Consider the following 14854-nt stretch of genomic DNA (forward strand, 5'->3'; position numbering starts at 1 on the left):
CTATTTTTAGACTATGTCTACTTTTAGACTTATGGATCATGGTCTATGAGTTGCAGGACGCTGTTTATGGATGATTGGTCATGTTTGGAAAAATAGATGGACTTCTATTTCTGGTTCACAGCGGAGTGATTAGAGTCTATTTTTAGACTGCCAGGCTAAAAATAGAAAAGTCAAATATTATTGTCTCATAATAATATTTAGACTATAAACATTATCTTATCCTCTTGGAGCACTTCAATTTGAGCTACAGATGTGGCACATGTAGCTGTCAAAAGGAAATACGCTTTTCTTATGAGTCAGTTGAGCTATTGCATGCATGACTTCATTTAGAACTCATGTGGTTGAGTTTGGTGGAGTTGATTGTGGAGTTGATGGAGTTGTGTTCAATTTGACTTGGTTAAACTAGTTGTAATTAGTCTAACTGCAAATATACTAGTGATGAGTTGTGTGAATTAAATATTAATTAATTCACTAATTATTAACTCATAATGCAACTGAATAATACATCAGTTAACTCAGTGCATGTACAGTTCAGTGGAGACAGGTGTTAGAGTTTGAGATTGCTATCAGTTGTGACTATAGTTGTGCATGAGATCTTGCACAATCAATGGATTGAGTATGCCCGTGAGGATTGCGCAGTATATGCCTATTGAAATAACCTGTGCTGACGTGATTTTTCACTTGGTATTGTGCAATAGAGGCAGACAAAGTAGTGGAGGAGATTTGAACCTGTGACTTGTTCGGATTTGAGCTAGTTTTGTGTGTAACAGGTGGAGATAGTGCTGGATACTTGTGAGGAGTATTGTACTATGTAATGTTACATCTTCTCAACCATTAATATACAAATAGTGTGGGGTTTTCAGCTGTAAGATTTTCCTGGGTTACATACTGTGTTAATGAGTGCATGCGATTGATGTTTCATTATTTTTGATGCTGGTAAATTGATGATCAACGTAGAGGAGGTTATGTATTGTGCATGTATTCCGCAATAGTGTATAATCGGGATAATCTCTGTGAATAAGTGTTTATTATTCAAAATTTCTACACGGGAGAGGGAGGGAGAGAGATGGATTTGGAGGGGGAAAGAGAGGGAGTGACAAGGGATATATGAAGATGGAATGAGGGAGAGAGGAGATAGGGAAGAGAGAGAAAAGGAGAGGATAAATATAGGGAAAGAAGGGGAAGAGAGAGACAGGGAGACATATATATGGAAAGGGGAGAGAAGGGGAGAGAGAGAAGGAGAGAGGGAGGGAGATAGTGATAGAGTTGGAGGGTGGAGAGAGAGTGTGTGTATAATGGGGGCAGAGACAGAGGGAGGTGGGAGAGAAGGGGAGAGAGAGGAAGGAAAAAGAGAGTGGACTTAAGAGAGAGGAGAGAGGGGGGGAGAGAGAGATGGAGTTGGAAGAGGAAGATATACATAGAGAGAGAAAGGTGGAGATGGAGTGGAAGGGATAGATGGAGAGTCAGAGAGAGAGAGATAGAGAGACAGAGAGTAGCATATTTGATCTCTTTCACCACATGAATTGATTTCAATGTAGATGTCAATTTCTAATCATATTTAATACCTTAAACTAGATGCATTGACTTCAGCGTAGATGTCTATTTCTATACATACTTGACTGCTTGCATTATATGCAATGATTTTATTGTAGATATTGATTTATAATCTTATTTGATTCCTTGCACTAGATGCATTGATTTCAGTTTAGATGTTGATTTCTAATCCTATTTGACTGTTTGCACTAGATGCATTGATTTTAGTGTAGATGTTGATTTCTGATTTGATGCAATAAGATGTATGATGTACATTAATTTCAAAGTAATTAGATTAATAGTATGCATTCATTTCAGTGTAAGCACATCTCTACCTCTTCTATATATATCTCTATATCCCATTGTCTCTCCTTATCTATCTCTCTATCTTAGCCCCTAAACATACAAACTCTCTCTCCATATATATCTATCTCCCTTTCCCCTCTCTCCCTTTCCTCTCCCTCTCTCTGTCTTCCCCTTCTCTCGCTCTCTAACATTTCTCTCTCCATATCCATATCTCTTCCTCCCTCCCTATCTTTGCCTCTCTCTTCTTACCTCTCCCTCCATCTATATCGCTATCTCCCCTTGTCTCTCCTTCTCACCCCTAAAACATACACACTATGTCTCAATGTAGGCACATAAAAATTATTCAACCATACATACAATACTTGAATTTTCATCCTAAATAAAATGTTTTCTTACTTGAATTTATAATTGGGTACACTTATTATTCTCATTTCCATCATTCAACATTGTTAATTTCTTTGCATTCAAACGAGATAATAGAAAATAACTACCATTGAAAATTATTTGGGGTTTAACACTCCATAAGTCACAATGATTGACTTTGGATAAAACTACTATTAATAACAGAGACAAGGTATGTTGTTTACTATAGTAGCTCGAGTTAAATATATGAATGTTCTATGATTCCATCTACTCTTTTCATATGATCAATATAAGAAAATGGGAAAAAATAGTTTCAGATTGATCGCAATGAAGATTGTTTGTAATTGACTATATTCTTAGTATTCACATTTTCTATCTATCAAAATTGTTACATTAACACTTTTCACTCAAAATTTGTATTTCATCATTTTTCATCATTCAAGTTACTAGCAGTCTCTCTCATCTCAAAAATTTGAGGTAACTAAGAAAATTTTAAACTAAATTGACCAAATTAATCTTAGACATATTTAGCATATTTAAAATTATCAAAATAATTAGATGTTCAACAAATTTTGTATGACTGCACACGACTAGAACTAGCCTAGATCCATCTTAACACTAGATCTATCAAGCGCCGAGAGGGATCAAATCTCTCAAGGTGCAAACCTTTCCTCAAGTTTTGCACTCAAAAAATAGGTTTGCACCTCGAGAGATTTGATCCCTCTCAATGCTTGATAGATCTGATGTTAAGATGGATCTAGGCTGGTATTTTCAAACAATTATAATAATAATAATTATTATAATTTATAATTATTCTTTCAAGATTAAAATTTGTTTATTTTTAATTTAATTTAATAATATTTTGTTTTCTTTTCTTTTCTTTTTTCTTTGCTAAGACTAACCTACGCACCCACGGGGATTTGAACCAGTGACCTATCGCAAGGAGTGCCTTAACAATGCACCCATTCACCGACAATCCAAAGCCCAGTGGGCTAATTTAATAATATTTTGTTATAAGTTATAATGGCATTATAATAATAATCTTAATTTAGGGAAAAATATAAATGTACCATATTGAAGATTCGCACATGGACTTTTGACAATAGAAATACAAGGGAAACTTCTACAAAACTCACAAATATAGCCTAGTTTTAAAAAGGAGCAAATTAAGTACCAACAACCTCATTAACTTCTACAAAACTCACAAAGATAGCCCAGTTTTAAAAAGGGGAAAATTAAGTACCAACAACCTCATTCTCCCACACATTGTAATAATAATATTAATTTGCATCCTCCCCTCCCCGCGTTCCTTCATTTCCAAAGGACTTGCAAACTTAGCAATTATGGCATCATTAGGGAGAGTGATAAAACAGTGTGAGAGAAATTACAAAATTATAGCTCTATGTAACCGCTTTCCTGTACAACTAAATCAGTGAATGTTCCAACTACAAACAAGTTTAAAATTAATTTCATCGCTATACAATAAATTTCCCTTTGCACCCTCAAAAATTCCCTCTACACACTTGTTCTCCCGCACATACTCCATTCTCTGCATAGTAAAAACTTCGTAGAAAGAAACATAATAATATTAATTGGAAAATTGTTTAGCCCTCGTCCCCACCCCCACGATCTGCTTATGTAGAGAGTCTCCGACCAATGCAATGACCACTCACAATAATTGGATATTTCTTTAGCAACCCTGTGGATTATGCAAAGTGCCTGCGATCAGGTCATTTCAGGCATCATGGGGCACAGCAGTAACATAAATGACCATTCACAAAATTAGTTTTTTTTTTTAATAAATTGTGAGGCACTAACAAATAAGAAAACAAAATGTGCTCTACTAGGGAAATTATGTGTCATCAAGATCCCTCAGCCAGTTGAAAATTAGAAATAAGATTTGTTGAAAATTAGAATTTTTTTTTTAATTTATAAAAAAATAGAAATATTAAGCATTTCACTCAAACTTTAGCTAAAATTACAAAAACACAACCAAATAAGACAAAGTCAACACACTTTGACTTCCAATCAAATGTTATAGTCCATAGCAAGACACACAGACTAACAATATCATGAAATGTGTAAAACTAACAAATATAAATGAATTAAAATAAAAAAAATATCATACATTTTTAGTTATCAAAATTAAATATTATATAACAAATTAATATTGATTAACAAACCAAAAATAAGTTCGCTTGGGGTAGCTCAAGTGACAATGACATGGAATGAAGTCTCACAGAATGAGAGATCTTGGGTTCTAATCTTGTATTACCTTCCTGGTTGAGAGGTGAATAATACACATGTAAAATAGAAAATAAATCTCAAACTTAACAAAAAGTACAAACAAACAATAAAAATAAAAAATTAATAAAATATAAAAAAATATAATAATGAAGTATTATACCTATATCGGTCTATATATATATAAAGTGTATATAAAGTGTTTTTAAGTATATTTTGAATTCGCTAAATTAACAATTTAAATTTGAAGCAACACTTACAAGAATTAATTTAAAATGATATAATAACGACAAAAATAAAATCAGGCTGTTTAGAATTAAGTGGGATTATCGTAAATGAAAGCGACTGCACATCATTTTTATAAAATGAAACAACGTGAATTAGCATCCGTGGCCTCCATGTGCATGCCCATAGACATGTGATTACTGATACTTAAAACTGAAACTGATGCATTGTGTCTGTGGAAGCAATAGTTGTGTATTGATTACGTATATAAAATTCCCGTCTCTGATATGCTAGTAGGGTTCGCTCAGAGTTTTGCCGGGCAGGAAGACACACGCTCCATACACAAAGAGCAGACACGCCTCACTCACATTATATTGGTATTATCACGTTTCTTCTCCGCTATTCTTTCTGCTAACCTGCTTCGATGGCTATCCCCATGGCCTCCATGTGCATGTGCAGAGAAATATAGTGCTGTTGAAATCTGACTCTAATTTATTTGATGCTTTTTGTCCGTCCAAGCAAGGGCCGAGTTATTGACTCAATATATAAAATGGCCGTCTCCCTCGGCATCGTTTAGTTCGTTAGCGGACAGGAAGAAACACTCTCCATAGACATGAAACACAAACAGGTTGGCTTAAATTAAATTACTATTATAACATCTCCTTTCCGTTATTTTTCCTGTCGACCATGCTTTGTCAGCTATCAACGTGTTTGTGATGTGGTGGATGCGCGAAATTGAGTTGTATTAATACATACCCCTAGATGTTCCGAGAGGCAAGAAACTACAAGGGCAGTCACATAGATAGAGATAAACATATCCTCATCCTGACAGGGAGGAAATTAAGCGGTGGAGCATTCATCGTAGTCATGAGTTCTGCCCTCATTTCTCTTGGAGAGGCTCTGCACTTATTGATGCCTGCTGCTGTTCGTAGTAATGGCAAGCATAAGAGGTCAAGGAGCATGCCGGACTCCACCGTGCACCCGATCCTGGCTGATTTTCAGAACCAGCTTAGAGCTAAGGTGCAGACACTCATGGAACAACAACAGCAGCCTGAGTGCTACAATTTTCCCGCAGCTTGGCTTCGACAAGCGCTGGACGTGGTTCTGTTTAGCTATTCCAATTTGAAGGACTTGTACCCTCACATGCAGATAGAGAGAAATAACGATGGAAAATGGTTGAGCCAACATATGGAGGACCTGGTGAATCTGCTTGATGTGTGCAATTTGTTAAGAGAGAGCATGTCAGAAATGAAGAAGTACAACATGTCAGTAGAGATAGCTCTCCATGGCTTACTTCACTCTCATGCCCAGATCCCTGGTGTATTAAGTCATCATGATCACATGATAAATAATCAAGTGGTGAAAGCAAAAGACTCCCTTGACAAATGCAGGGATGATTTAAGGAAGAATATTGAGTACAAGTTAGAGAAATGCATGTCCGCATTGAAGAGAATGGCCGATAGTCCTCACCCAACAGCAGCAGTGGCAACATCAATCAGCGGATTAGGAGTTGAAGAGGCCATCGAGGAAGCGACGGGCATCACCGTATTTTCCTGCACTGTACTCGTGGCTGCTCTTTCGTACAACACACCACGCCGTTCTTTTATGCCGGGTGCAGGCTTTATTAAAAGAAAGAATAGCATCAGTCCTAGCCCGCTACCTCCTCTAATTGACACTAACAGCATGACGAACATGATGCAACACAGGATAAAGGAAGCCATGGAGATGCAGAGAAAGAGATCATCGTCATTCAAGTTCCTCTTGCATGAGTTGAACAGTGTGGATATTACAGTTGGAAACCTTAACAATTTACTTGACAGATACATCATGAACAAGATGTCCAAGTCATCCTCCAACATGCAAGATGAACTCAAGGACTCCATCTATGAAGTCAGCATGTCCATCAAAGAGTTGGACAGCGCTCTCACCCACATTGACCACAAAATCAATGACCTCTTCAGATTTCTCATCTCGAGCAGGGTGGCACTCTTGAACAATATCAGTATTCTCTCTTCATGATTAGATCAGAGCATGGCATTACGTTTCCAAGGCAATGGATGCAGCATGCGTTGCATCATCATGTACTTACCTCTATCTCCAACACCATTGCATCATATCCGCACGGCATCACGCCTATTTCACTAGGCATTTGACATTTTGGTAGAACAGTCCTCGTCATTTTCTCATACGGGTACATGACTGTAACATATACCTTTATACATACAGATCAAACAAAAGTCGAGTGTTTTTTTAGATATTCTTATGGTTGAAGTTTGTATTTCGAATTTGTTATCATTCTGAGTATAAATCATTCATTTTTTGTAAGCATTTTTTCAGTCGGTAAGCGGTAAGCAAGGAGTAATTTAACAGTGTACTCATTTACCCTCAATTTAAAATCTATAAATTTTAAATGGTTCATTTTCTATGCTAATAATTTTAATTAAAATATATACATATGCATATTTAGATATATTTAGATAGATCATAATTTATATTTAGTATCCATTTACCAATTTAAAATCTATAAATTTTAAATGATTCATTTTCAATACTAATAATTTTAATTAAGATATATACATATATCTATTTAGATATCTCTCTGAAAAAATCTATTTAGATATATTTAGATAGATCATAATTTATATTTAGATGGATCATGATTTATTTTTACTGTACATATGGAATCAAATCAAAATCAGGCTACTCCGTTCTGCTGCATATATGTACATATCCACGCTGGTGGTATATATACAGGCTATCGTTTAACCACTCCCTTCTGCTGCATATATGTACATATCCACGCTGGTGGTATATATAAAGGCTATCGTTATGGTTAAACTTTTTGTTTCTTTCATATCCGTGTCTAATATAGATTCTCGAATTTGTTATCTCTATTGACCTGCACCTATATTAACTGATTCCCTATTTACATTAATGATTTTATTTAATATATTTAGTCATTATTTGTATCCGGAAACAAAGAGAAAAACTTAACCAATATTTCTTAGATTGGCATTTCTGCAACATCACGTATTCGTATCTTTAGACTTATTGAATTGTTAATGTTTTGTTAGTGCAGAAAACAATACACCAATTCAGTAACGATTTTAATGATGGTGTGGGTAGAGATTTATAATCTAGCCGAAGATACAGATTCAACAAACGATTCACTCAGAATTTTAGCGATTCAACCCTTAGCTGATGATTTGATTAGGACGACAAAGGATTTGATTAGGATGACGACTCTACAGATTTTAAGTATATATTTAAGAGTGCCACAGACATATAAATATACATCCATTTTGGGGTTACTATTACCTATCAAAAAGGGATTTGTTCTTTAACATCTTTATGAACACTGATTTTTGGCAGAATTAAATGCTAATCTATGTTTTTAGAATTATGCAGAGATTTATATCTTATAAAGAGTTTAAGAAGCTTCTATATTGATTAGAGATTTGCCTTTTAACATCTTTATGAACACTGATTTTTGGCAGAATTAAATGCTAATCTACGTTTTTAGAATTATGCAGAGATTTATATCTTATAACGAGTTTAAGAAGCTTCTATATTGATTGCGAAATATTCTTAGCATGAACGATGAAAACCAACAGGGTCAGTGACACACACACTTCATGAACTGTAAAACAGTGTTAGCAAAGTAACCTTTACCAATCATTGGCGCAATTCTACATACGACACGTTGAACAGATATCCAATATACATTTATGTAATGCGTCCAAGCCAGAACAGAGTGCTCGCTTTTGCAATCAAAATAGGCTGTAGTCTACCAGCTTTCAAATTTGGCGAGAAAATGATAGATATTTATTTATTTATTTTTTTTTTCGGATAAAAATCTAATTTATAGTTGTCAAATTTGAAGTATTTTACAAATTTTTAATGATACTAGATCTATTTTTACTCTTGGAGATGGTGATTCCGAGCAGAAGAAAAACACGCAGAGCTAAGGTGTGTAGCAGGAGAACAATGTTGGGCACCATGTAGAGGCGAGAGGGGGGGAGTTCCACTCCCTCATACAAGCAGTCTCCAATCGATTCAAGAAACCACTGGAAGTTGAAACTGGGGTTTTAGGAAGAGGGAAACAGAAAAATAGAAGCTCACAGGGGCAGGCAGATACGCAGGAAGAAGTCAGACGAGAGAAGCGAATAGGAGGAGATAATCAGAACACTGACTCCAGAAATCGGACTGGACCATGTAAGCCTAGGGCAACCATCATACCCCGAGTGGTGTTAAGTGATCGAGTGCTACAGGCACATAGGGAGCATATGGCGACCTATGCAGTGATATGTAAATTCATGGAGTTATGGCCACGGAAAAGACTTTACATGCATGGATAAAGAATCATTGGAAACCAATGGGAGATATAGATCTGCACCTTGGATCCAAGAGTTTCTTCACAATATTTTTTACAAACGTAGAGGATAAAGATAGGGTGTTTGAAGGAGGACCATACTTCTATGCTACTGCAGGCCTTTATATTCGGCCATGGGTGATGAATTTTGTCCCGGAACGAGAGACATTTACTTCGGTGCCGGTATGGATAAGGCTCTATTTCCTACCTCTAGATTATTGGCAGCCATAATCATTAAAAGACATAGGCAATAAACTAGGGCATTTTTTAAAAATATCAGAGGCCACAATGCGAGGAAAATATACCTCCTTTGGCCGAATATGTGTAGAGATGAACCTTTCTGGAGCTCTACCAAATTAAATAATTCTAGAAGTATATGATGAAAAATGGGTGCAAGCGGTGGACTATGAGAATGTTCCTTTCAGATGCTGCAAATGCTATGAACACGGACATCTCTTCAGAGACTACCCCTTAAACAAAATGGAGAGCAGAATTAAAGCAACCTCAGGGAAAGAGACTAAAAGCTTTAACAAAGTGGGGAGCAAAGGTAAAGGAGGGAGAAAGAACTAGAAGAAAATCAACGAGGAAAAGCAGCTTACTCATAATAGGTTCAAGGTATTAGAAGAAGAAGAGGAGCATGATAAAGCGAACCAGATACTGGAGGATAGCCCTGATGAGAAGGTAAAGAATGATAGCATGGAGGCTATACCTGAAAACAACCAACAAAAGGAGGATTTGCCGAACACTATGGAACTTGACAGAGACTAAGAGATGACCCCGAATGAAGTCGGAACAAAGGATCATGAAGTGCAGGATATTCTTGAAAGGGAGCATCTTGATTTGGAAAAGTTCCTCGAGCAGAGAATTACTAAAGGAATGGATTCACTACCTCAAGAGGAGTTTAATAGAGTGCAACAACTATTCCTCTGAAAAACTCAGGAAAAAGGTTCGGGGGTCAAAAGAAACCATGATAGTCAGGACAACAATGGGGTTAAAACAATGGAGGCAACATTGGGACAAGCTCCCAAGAACCCAGGCAGGAAAAGAGGAAGGAAAAAACATAATGAGCTACTAATAGAGTGTGGAAAACTCATGATCAACTCAGGTAAGATGAAAGACCTAACTAGTTACTCATTTACAAATCTTTCTTAATGAAGCTTACAACATGGAATATTAGGGGTCTAGGAAGTAAAAGGAAACAAAAAAATCTCAGCAATAGAATGAAAGAAGAAAAACCAATATGGTTTTTATTTAGGAAACAAAATGTTCAATAGACAAAATAAGAGAGATACATAGAAAATGGCTTATTAAATATGAATATCTAGAAGTTAAAGCAGACAAAGTAGCAGGAGGAATTCTCACACTTTGGAACCCTCAGAAACTTGGTATCCTAGATGTTGAAGCATCCAAAAACTATGTATATGTGGTCATCCAACCTTTGGGGGACAAGGAACTTTATTTGCTCACAAATGTATATTGTCCATGAAAGTCAGAAGATAAACTCAGATTTCTAACCTCATTGGAGGAGTTAAGAGAAAGACATACGGGTATCCTCTAGATTCTGTGAGGGGACTTTAATATGATAAGATCTCTATCGGAAAAAAATGGTGGGACCAGATCACTAGGTAGAGATTCCATAGTATTTCAGAATGTCATAAACAACATGAGGCTAGTAGATACAGAGACAAGTAATGGTATCTTCACCTGGAATAATAAGAGGGGAGGAGCATCTCAGGTGGCCTCTAAACTTGACAGATTCATTATCTCAGAGGAACTCATCCTCCCAGGCCATAACTTGTCATCTATGATACTTCCTTTTGCAGGCTCGGACCATTGGCCTATTCAACTTGAAGCGTCCTTTATAGGAACTCCAAGAAATAGACCTTTTAGGTTTGAAAACGTTTCGCTTACCCATCCTGACTTCATTAGCAATATTGAAAGATGGTGGTCAGAAGATACACAAGTTCAGGGTACTAAAATGTTCCTTCTGCATCAGAGATTGAAACACATCAAACACACGCTTAAAGATCGGAATAAGAATGAATTTGGCAATATATTCGATGCCAAAAAAGTAGTGGAACCGAAACTACAGGAAATTAACCAGACCCTCATCAGAGAGGGCTTCACCGAGGAGAGTAAGGAACAAGCTGACTATGTTCAACAAGAATGGGAAGGCTTATGCAAGCAAGAGGAGATCTTTTGGAAACAGAAATCGAGGGTACAATGGTTAAAAGAAGGAGAAAGGAATACAAGGATTTTTCACAAATCTACCATGGATCATAGGTCTCATAACAAGATTTCAAAAATCAAAGATACTCAAGGAAAACAACTCACTACACACCAAGAAATAGAAACTATTCTGGTTCAACATTTCCAAGGCATAGCTGAGGAGCCTCTCATAGACAGATCACAATTTATCAAGGACTTCACAAAGCACATGCCTAAGCTAGTGACAAGAGAAGACAATTATAATCTTAATAAGCTAGTGAATGAAGAGGAAATCAACGAAGTCATCAAAGAAATGCAAAATGGGAAAGCTCTAGGTCCGGATGGTTTCAATGTTTAATTCTTCAAAGCATGCTAGGAAATAGTCAAGCAAGATATCCTCGATGTGGTGGAGGACTCAAGGAAAAACAAAATTGTTCTGGAGATGCTCAAGACCTCTTTCATAGCCTTGATTCCAAAGCAAGAGAATGTTATCACACCAGATAGATTTAGACCCATAGCATTATGCAATGTGGTGTACAAAATTATTTCCAAAGTAATTGCGAACAGACTTAAACCCCTTCTCCCAACTCTCGTGTCTGAGGAGCAAACTAGATATGTGGAAGGTAGGCAAATTCTTAATAACATCATTTAAGATCATGAGGTGGTTCACTCACTTAAGAGTAATAAGGAGGCAAGTATGATCATTCAGCTTGACCTAGAGAAGACTTATGATAAGCTGAGTTGGGCATACATCAAGGAAGTACTGATAGCATATTGCTTTGACCATAACTCGATAAGATGGGTAATGGCCCTTGTAACCGCCTCAAGTTTTTCAATCCTGCTAAATGGCTCACCATTCGAGACTTTTAAGCCCTTGAGAGGACTCAGACAAGGAGATCCGATCTCACCCTTCCTCTTTATTCTCATGATGGAAGGGCTAGGCAATGCAATTAAATATGCCAAAGTAGAAGGCAAAATCTAGGGTCTTAAACTCACTATAAATGGGGATGCCTTGACCCATCAACAATTTGTGGATGACACCATGCTACAGGGTACACCCACGATCAAGGAAGCTCAAGCCTTCAAACAAATCCTGAACGAGTTTGCTATGGCTACGGGGACAGAGGTAAGCCTAAACAAATCAAAGATTTTCTTTTTTAATATTGATATTGCTATTCAGAGAAACCTCAGTAGAATTCTAGGTTTCCAAAGAGATATGCTACCCTCCAAATATTTGGGAGTACCTCTAACAGACAACCTCTAGGCAAGGCAGTTTGGGAGCCGGTTGCTAATAAACTACAGGACAAAATCCAGAAATGGACAAACAGGTCTTTGAATTTAGCAGGATGGCTAGTGCTTATAAAAGCTATCCTACAAATTGTCCCCATATTCATGCTTTCAACCCTTCTAGCTCCTAAAGGAGTAATGCAACACATCAAAAATATCCAAAGGGATTTTCTTTGGGGCAAAGGGGAAGAGAAAAATAAATGGGCTTTGGTAGCTCGGGATAAGATATATAAACCAAAGATACATGGAGGTTTGGGACTTGATTACCCCGAAACCCTAAACAAAGTCTTGGAGGCAAAACTATGGTGGAGATGGCTAAAAAAATCAGTTTCCACTTGGGCCAAAGTATGGAAACAAAAATATGCAAACAATTGGAAATAAAGGGATTACATTAGGATGTCTAGACTCATCAAAGGCTCCCACATTTGTAACAAAGCTCGGGAGGATAGAGCCATAGTTCAGAAACATAGTTTTTGGGAGATCAGAGATTGAAGCCTTGCTTGGTTTTGGGAAAATAATTGGCAACAGGAACCTAATCTGTTAAAAGAAGAATTTTCCAATCTCAAGAATGATATTGACGACAAAGGGTTACTCAGAGTAAATGACTTTTGGGATCATGATAGAAGTGATGGAAAATGGAGAAAATGGAAGAACCTAGTATACAGTTATGACTCCCCGTTGAAAGCCCAGGCAGAAGCTCTTACAATCATCTTGGAACAGAGAAAGATTCTGAAATCAACATCTTTAGACCAACTAAGATGGGGTAAAAACAATGAAGGCAACTTTAACCTCAAACAGGCCAAGCGAATAACCTTGGGGCTTGACTTCCCAAACCCTCATAAGGTATGGAAGGACCTATGGTAGAACCAAAACTGGATGAAAATTAAACTATTCATGTGGTTAGTGCACCATAAAAAAATTATGACTTCGGAAAACCTTAGGAAAAGAGGGGTAGCCAGTCCATCTAGATACCAACTATGTGAATAACAAGAAGAAACTATGGAACACCTTCTAAACCTCTGCCCATTCACCTCCACCTTGTGGAATTGGGTGGCTTCAATCTTTAAACAAACAGACAGGGACATTGGCAGCATCACCATTACTTTGAAGATTTGGAGGAAAATTTTCTCTGCAAATGAAATAATCAACAAAGGTTTTGCTTTGGTTCCAAGCTTTATAATCTGGGATGTCTAGAAAGAATGAAACAATAGAATCTTCAAGAACAGGATTGGGTCACCCCAGAGCATCATGATTTAGATTATAAGATAGCTCAAAGAGACTGTAGGAACCCTCATAAAAAGCCTCCCTGAAAACCAACTTCAAGATCAGGATGATAAATACTTCTAAATTTGGGACTCCAAGGGCTCTTCCCCCAGGGCACAAACAAGATTTTAAGTCATATAACAGCTGATAAGGAATTCTGGCAACCTCCAGCTCAGGGTTCTCTGAAATGCAATATAGATGGAGCCTCAAAAGGAAACCCTGGTATGGATGGTTATGGAGGAATCATAAGAGATGAAAAGGGTTTCATAAAAACCGTCTTTCACAGTCATTTGGGGAAGGCCACCAATAATATGGCAGAGCTCATGGCCATGGAGCATTGCCTAGAAATCTTGAGGGACTCAAATTTACATAACACCATAATTGAAGCTGATTCCTACTTGATAATTAATTTGGTCAAGAAAATTGGTAATGGCTCAAATCCAGACAAAGTGTCGAGACACTGGAGGTTACTGCAAGTCTATCAATGTATTCACTTCCATCTGAAAACCATGAGAACCCTTAGCTTTATTCATGTGCACAGAACAACCAACAGATTAGCGGATATTTTGGCAAATGAAGGCATGCTCTGTTCCAAGAGCAATATAAGATATGACTGGATAGGGACTCCCCAAGGACATTTATGGGAATAATGTTCTAAACAGGCGACCTTAGACAGAGAGTTCTATTAGAGCAAGGCAAATAGGCAGGATGAAGACTGATGGAGACAGAGGAATTTTGGTCCACAGGGGGAAGCAGTATATGGCAAAGTGTGAGCAGGAGGTCAGATACCCCTCTAAAGTCTGAATTTGGTTTTTAGGTGGGAAAATGCTCCCGGAACTATATAAACTTATGGTTCTCGGGTGGGAAACTATAAACAAGACTATTCTTCGCATGGACCCTAATTACATTAAGAAGGCCCTTTTAATTAATTGTGCTATGGACACATTTAAAATGGTGGCAGAATGACGAAATTGCAGCAATACCATGAATTTCACGTGGATAACAACAAGAAGGTTAACAATAAAATTGGACCTGAAATTACATAGTCGAGAT

This window comes from Pinus tabuliformis, chromosome 1_1 (assembly GCF_031772625.1).
Source record: "Pinus tabuliformis cultivar Carrire ecotype Pingquan chromosome 1_1, CPIR1, whole genome shotgun sequence".
Taxonomy (NCBI): Eukaryota; Viridiplantae; Streptophyta; class Pinopsida; order Pinales; family Pinaceae; genus Pinus; species Pinus tabuliformis.